Source organism: Piliocolobus tephrosceles, chromosome 3 (genome assembly GCF_002776525.5).
Source record: "Piliocolobus tephrosceles isolate RC106 chromosome 3, ASM277652v3, whole genome shotgun sequence".
NCBI classification, from domain to species: domain Eukaryota; kingdom Metazoa; phylum Chordata; class Mammalia; order Primates; family Cercopithecidae; genus Piliocolobus; species Piliocolobus tephrosceles.
The window spans coordinates 11,195,295-11,203,108 of record NC_045436.1 but is presented as its reverse complement, the minus strand read 5'-3'; the positions used below and the strand labels follow the sequence as shown (position 1 = coordinate 11,203,108).

Here is a 7,814-nt window from a genome sequence, read left to right as displayed (position 1 = left end):
ATGAAGATCCTAAGCCTGACGGCAGCATGCTCCTCTCTGCTGTATATGTGGGCAGGCCCATGCAGGTTGGCTGCAGTTGTTCCCTACCTTCAGTACAGCCTGTGACCAGAAGCCATGTATAAGTTAAGTTCAAAGTACTGTGATAAAGTAATTGGACAGGGGTCTCCTTTATCGGCTTTGGAGCCCCCCTCCCTCTGTCTGTACAGGGGAGCTTCTTCTTTCTGCCTTCATTCTTCTTTCTGGCTTATTAAACTCTCCGCTCCATAAAACAAACAAACAAAACAAACAACAATAAACAAATAAGTAAATTGGACAGTAATTTCATTGCCAAACAATAAAATTAGTAATCATCGTTCAGGTGCAGTTGGCTCATACCTGTAATCCCAGAGCTTTGGGAGGCCAAGGCAGGATCATCTGAGGTCAGGAGTTCAAGACCAGCCCAGCCAATATGGTGAAACCCCATCTGTACTAAAAATACAAAGTTAGCTGGGCATGGTGCCATGTGCCTGTAATTCCAGCTACTTGGGAGGCTGAGGCAGGAGATTTGCTTGAACCCAGGAGGCGAAAGTTGCAGCTTATCCATGATCAGGGAAAACACAGTGTAATTATCCACTGGGCTCCCCAAATGCCAACTGACTTGTAATTTAACAATGAGAAAATCTAGAACATAATACTTCTAAGATCTTTTCCATATTTTGATGTTTGTGATTTAACCACATTTAAACACAAGTGCCAATTTCAATCTGACAAATTATGTACATATAGCCTGAAATAGGCTCACACGTCTGTTTTTACTAACATACAACAAATCTGTAAAGTAATCCTTCTTACTCAAAAAAGATGTCCCCAGTCTAAAATTCTTGCTTGAAATAATGATACATACTTACATACTACACAGTTCTACAATCCAACAAGATCTTCATCTCATCATAAGAAATCGTGACATTTTAATTTTGTTCTGTGGTTAGATGGATGCTACAAATGTACCTGCTTTAAACCATTTTTGATTTCCTTTTAAATAAAAATGATACATTTCTAAATAGGAAAATTTTTTCTCATTCTCTAAAATAATTTTGCGCACTTTTTTCTTTTAAAAATTCAAATTTATTATAAACTGTTAATTAGTTATTAGCCTTTGCTTTTTGGTAAAAGCATGAGTGCAGTTTAAAAGCATATGAATTTGGAAACAAATTTATTTTCTTCCATTTTAAAGAGAATTTTCCTAATCTGAACAGTGCCACACAGGAACATGTAACTTGTATTCTTTTTTTTGAACTACAAAGTGACCTTTTACCTACAGAAGGAGTCAAGGGTAATTCACCCTAATTCACCCTATCAGGTTTGCGAATTTAGGTTCTTTTTTTTTTTTTTTTTTCTGCCTCAGGTTTATTTGTACAAATAGCAAGGAGGACCCAGCTCCATGCAGATGGCAGCCCGGAGGTGGGGGTGAGGAGTCACATCAGTCCTTGTGTCCTCATGTTGGCAGAGAGAGATATCTACTCTGTAGCCTTTGTAGGGGCCTGGGCACCTTTGGGAGCCTAAGCTGGAATTGAAGCTGGAGCTGCAGCCTGGGCCTTGCTTTGATTCTTGGCCTTGGCCTTTGGCTGGCACAGTCGGAGCCCCTTGGCAATGCAAACATGAGCACGCTTCCCAAGCTTGGGGTGGGCAACGTAGGCAAGTCCGTCGAGCTTGTGGCTGACACCCTTTGGGATCTTGAGCTTAACCTCCTTGGGCTTTACGAGGGCCTCGATAGCCTCGGCACGTGCACTCATGGCCTTGGCGTTGTTGGCCTGCATCTTCTTTAGGCCCTTCTTGTTGTGCTTCTTGGCAAAGTGCATGTTCCTCAGGAACTTGGGGTTCACCCCCTTAAGAGATTCGTATCTTTGTGATCGGGGTTTCTTGATACCATTTCTGTGCCATTTTCGGGACTGGTTGTGTGTGGCGTGGTTCTTGGACTTGGCCATGTCTGCACCTGAAGCCGCGGCTCCCCGAGGTTCTCTTAATAACACCACCCACAATAAGCATGAGGAAGACACTAACGGTGTGAATCCTGGAAAAGTTACTTCAGCAAATAAGTCGAGAGAGAAAAGTCCATTTCTGAAACCTCTATTAGCTGAACTAAATAACCCAGACTTAATCCCTTATTAAAAACAAGCAGTAGGCAAAGCATGGTGACTCAGGCCTGTAATCCCATCGCTTTGAGAGGCCAATGTGAGAGGATCAACGGAGGCCAAGGTGGGAGGATTGCTTGAGCCTGGCAGTTGAAGACCAGCTAGAGCAATATATTGAGATCCCACCTATAGAAAAAATTTTAAAAATTAGTCAGACATGGCGCCTGAGGTCCTAGCTAATTAAGATGAGGTTGGAAGATCCCTTGAGCCCAGGATTTTTAGGTTACAGTGAACTATGATCACAGCACTACACTACAGCCTGGGTGACAGCAAGAACCTGTCTCAAAAAAAGAAAAAAAAAGCAGAAATTCTGGACGAATACAAAGGTCATCTGTATCTGCATTAAAGAGCTAGCAAAATAGTTAGAAATTACTAAGTTAAAGAAGGACAATGCCTACTTTGGGCACCTGCTTTTTTGCTCAGAGTGGTTTCTGGATTCTGGGGCAGTGACTGAAGCACTGGGCAGCATTTTTTCAGGCCTTGGAGAGTGGTGCACTAGGATTAAGGGGGACGGGAGGAAGGTAGCTCTGTTCAGTTTTTTAGGCTCTCAACCAAAACTTTGGTTAATTTTTGCAATAAGGAAAGTAGAGAATTTGGACAAAACAATGAGCTTACTTATCTGAATTTCTTTTTTCTTCTGATCTCAGCCCAGCATATCCTTGTTGTTTCAGTAACTTTCCTGTACCTTTAAAAAAAATTAATTTTAGACATTCATCCAGATAGTCTATTGAGTATGTCAGCTTAGTTTACGGTGCTTGAAGAACTCTCTCCAAAATGAATAGATGAGAAATACAAGATAAAGGTGTAGACACTTGCTAGCTATAACCAGAACAATAGACATAGGTATAGGTACATATAAATGAACAAAAAAAGGCTGGGTATGGTGGCTCACACCTGTAATCCCAGCACTTTGGGAGGCCAAGGCTGGTGGATCACCTGAGGTGGATACAAAGCCTGAAAAGTGTTCAACTGCCTGTCAAGTACAAATAAAATTAGAGACCAGCCTGGTCAGCATGGCAAAACCCTGCCTCTACTAAAAATAGAAAAAAATAAAAATAAAACAATTAGCCAGGCATAGTGGCATGTGACTGCAATCCCAGCTACTCAGGAGGCTGAGGCATGAGAATCACTTGAACCCAGGCAGCAGAGTTTGCAGTGAGCTACGATGGATCCACTGCACTCCAGCCTTGGTGAAAGAGCGAGACTCTGTCTCAATAAAAATATGTAAATAAATAAATAATATAGTGATGCCAAAAAAAAAAATCATAGTACAATTCCATTAGGGCAATGTTAAAAACAACTAGAAAAATTAACAAACAGATTTATCCATCTTCTCTTTATCTTATTTCTGAGGCTATCAAGTAGTCTATCTTTTCCCAAAGATCTGTTTCATGTTCATCTTTTACTAAGAAGAAAGCTCTGAGATGACTTTTCTTCTTTAGTGGTCTTTTTGTTGCAGGATGAAAAGGAAAACGGGAAAGACAGAGGAATAGTCACTACTTTTGAAATCATGCAGGTGATGTGGGAGTTAGGGAAAAGGAAGCAATGAATGAAAAAGATTTGTAAAGTTTTGGTTTAATAAAGTTATAAAAAAATGCCCCCTTCCCTTGCCCCTTCCAACTCAACGAGCCCTTTTAATTAAACATACAATGAAAAAAAAAAAAAAAAAAAAGCAGAGTAGATGTATTCAACTTCCTTGATTTCTACTCCATACAGGTAATGAATCATGTGGGTCTGAATTTCAAACCTACATGATTCACTACCTGTTTATTGAAAAGAATAGACAAAGGTTTAAATGAAAAGAATAAAGACCAGAAAAGACAAAAGTCTTTTTAAATTTTATTTATTTATTTATTTATTTTTTGAGATGGAGTCTCGCTCTGTCACCCAGGCTGGAGTGCAGTGGCGCCTTCTCGGCTCACTGCAACCTCCGCCTCCCAGGTTCAAGCGCTTCTCCTGCCTCAGCCTCCCGAGAAGCTGGGAATACAGGCACCCACCGCCACACTCAGCTAATTTTCATGTTTTTAGTAGAGATGGAGTTTCACCACATTGGTCAGACCAGTCTTGAACTCCTGACCTTAGGTGATCCACTTGCCTCGGGCTCTCAAAGTGCTGGGATTTCAGACGTGAGCCACTTCACCCTGCCAACGAAAGTCTTTAAGACTGAGAATGAAAAGCTTTAAGGTTAATGGCAAAATTGTACCTTTCAGCTTCCCTGTGTAATCCAATACTTAACTTCTGTAACTGAAGTGTGTAATTTCATTTTATACACTAGATTCAATAAGGGTACTCTGTGCTTCCCACCACCTGATAATAATTGTGTAAGCTGGTATTCTCTTGGTCAGATCTGACAAATGTGAGAAAATCAACAATTTACAATTTTGACACATTTTCACATGCTAATTTTCTCAATCTAGAAACAAAAAAAGAAAAGAAAATAGTAAAGTGGAGAGGAAAACAGGCTCTGCTTCATATATGATGCCTCTTATGTCTCCTACTGAAAGAGAACAATGACAAGAAAGAAAACACGGTTTCCAAATCGGCTGAGAAATATTTTTTGTCATAGTGATATTCTTTGTCTTAATTGTAAAACTTCTTGTTTGAAGAAAAAACATATGAAGGAATGTAGTATGACAAAACCCATTTCACAATTAATAAACTTAAAATGTCAATGATCTAAACCCAAAATAAACTTTTGCCAAAAGTTTAGATGTGTCAAAGGCCCAGAGTAAAATTAAACACTGCTGTGCATGCCAATAATTCATTTTCTGAAATTTAAGACAAACAGGAGTGAATAAGAAGAAATGGAATAATAGAATTTGTTTAATATTACATTTTGTTAAAGAAAATATAGATTACTTTCTTGAATAAACTGATTTGCAAACACTTTTATTTCTTTACTCCTAGAAAAAGTTTGGTCACGATTTGTATTATTGATTCTGCCGAATCATGGCGAAGGCACCTCCTCACCGGGCGGCAGGAGAATGAGTGCCAAGCAAAAGGGAAAGAGCCCCTTATAAAACCATCAGCTCTAGTGAGAACTCACTCACTACCATGGGAACAGCATGGGGAGACTCACCCCCATGATTCAGTTATGTCCACCTTGCCTCTCCCTTGACATGTGGGGATTCTGGGGATTACAATTCAAGATGTAACCCAAAGCCAAAGCATATCATTACTGTTTTACTCCTACTGCAATTAATTTACAAAATGTTAGTATACATGTACACACATGCACACATAACAGAGATCATACACACAGAGGGAGAGGAGAGCGAGGGACAGGGGAGAAAGAATGAAACAGAGGTGCATGGCTATAACTCACTCCCAGTCACGTGATACCAGCTGCAGGAAGTCAACAGACACTCTTTTCCTTATTTCAATGAGGAAACAGGCTAATAAGAATGATTAAGTAAACTATTTTATTAAAGTTTCATGTTCATTAAACTAAACCAATCCTTTCTAGTGATCTGGGTTTTCCTAACACTGTACTTTTCCATTAAGTATTAATTACTATCATGCGCGTCCGTGTGAAGAGACCACCAAACAGGCTTTGTGTGAGCAATAAAGCTTTTTAATCACCTGAGTGCCGGCAGGCTGAGTCCGAAGAGAGTCAGTGAAGGGAGATAGGGGTGGGGCCGTTTTATAGGATTTGGGAAGATAAAGGAAAATTACAGTCAAAGGGGAGTTGTTCTCTGGTAGGCAGGAGTGGGGGTCACAGGGTGCTCAGTGGGGGCCCTTTTTGAGCCAGGATGAGCCAGGAAAAGGAATTTCACAAGGTAATGTCATCACTTAAGGCAAGGACCTGCCATTTTCACTTCTTTCAGTTGTCATCAGTTAAGGCGGAGGCAGGGCATTTGCACTTCTTTTGTGATACTTCAGTTACTTCAGGCCAACTGGGAGTATTAAGTGCAAGTCACAGGGGATGTGATGGCTTGGCTTGGGCTCAGAGGCCTGACAATTACTGTATGCAATTTCAACTTGAGTGTTATGTAAGCAATGGAAATGTCTAAGCTTCTGTTTCTTGCTCTGCTAAGTAAAAGAATACCAATGTATACCAATTTACCTCTCTAGTTCTGTAGGAACTGAAATAGCTAGTGTTCTTTCTCTACATTAGATAGAAAGTATCAGAATATTTCCATTGAAAATAAATTGATATGTGATCGCACTGGTTCTTGAGTTTTACCTCAGATTTTGCTAAAAATATGCTTGAGGTCCATACCCAGAGCTAAAGATCTAGATACATATAAATAGACTATTGCTGATCAAGATATTTTTATTATGAAGGATTATGGCCAAGATAATAAAAAAATTGCATATAGAGAACAATTTAACTTAATTTGAGTAGCTATACCTGCCGTGTCTGCAAGTATGATTTAATTAAAAGTGGAAAACATGATATTCAGGTAATACGGTTTGGAACCTTGTATCTAATTACCAACTGTAAGTGCGCTGACCTCATGCTGCTACTAAACAACTACAACAACACAAAATATATTTCCCTAATGTTTCTTACAAAAGAAGTGCAGATAGCCAATTATAAGTAAGTGTTTACTTTCACATTTCCATTTAAGCTAATGTATACGTGTTAAAATTTAGAATCTTAGAAAAATTTAAATTATTAGACTTCTGTATTAACAGAAAAAGTTTATCAAAGCATTATTTCAGAAAAGCTTTCCTGTCTTTCATAAACTTGTTTGAAGCAAATGAGGATTTGAAATAAACTCTGTGAAAATAAACTACAAATGTAAAAAATGCATTTTCACGAAAGTTTTAAAATTTTCATTGTTTTGTGTTTGTTCTCACAGAGATAATAACTGCTACTTTGGTACTCAAATGCAACCTGCTTGGACATGGTCCATCTAGTTATTAAATTTGGCTTCATATATACTCTTAATTGAGTGTATTAGATTTTATATAATAAATTTATGTTAAGTTGTCTTCTGATCTCCCACTCTCAGGTTATGATCATTAGAAAATTAGAAATTTTATTTCTAATGAGTAAGAAATGACTTATCTGTATGCCAACTTTATTTGAACTAAAATGTGAAGATGTTTCAATGATATTATGGTTTTTATGATAAGAGATGATAACCAAGGAATTGATAAGTAGAGCTACTCAGAAGGTCTCCAAATCCAGGCCACTGGTGTTTTTATGGAGACCTTAACTGTGTAGCATAAGTGGTTACACCTTTGGCCATTGGTGATCAATTTACCTTCAGCCCCTCTACCTTCTCAAGAAGTTTAGCGGGTGGGGCTGCAAGCCTTTGTCTTTCCAATGACTAGCCCCATCCTGAAGCTATCAACAACATCAGCATACAAAAATACAGCAATTCAGAGACTCTAAGAATTTTAGGAGTTGTATGACAGGAAAGGAGTCTAGGACTAAACATATATTTTGCCCTTTCTTCCTTTCTTAATCTTCTGTATTTTTCTCTTTATTTATATCCTGTTTCTTATCTCTCTTTACAGTTTAAAAAATAAAATACTTTTGTATCTTTTTATGAGTTGCTCTACGTGTCAGGTCTCTGAGCCCAAGCTAAGCCATGGTATCTCCTGTGACCTGCACCTATACGTCCAGATGGCCCAAAGCAAGTGAAGAATCACAAAAGAAGTGAAAATGGCTGGTCCCTGACTTAACTG

At 38.8% G+C, this 7,814-nt stretch overlaps 1 pseudogene; it reads right to left on the bottom strand.

Annotated features, from left to right (window-relative positions):
- Positions 1 to 1,538: 1,538 nt before the first annotated feature.
- On the bottom strand, positions 1,539 to 1,964 carry LOC111552602 (annotated as a pseudogene).
- Between the last annotated feature and the right edge of the window lie 5,850 nt (positions 1,965 to 7,814).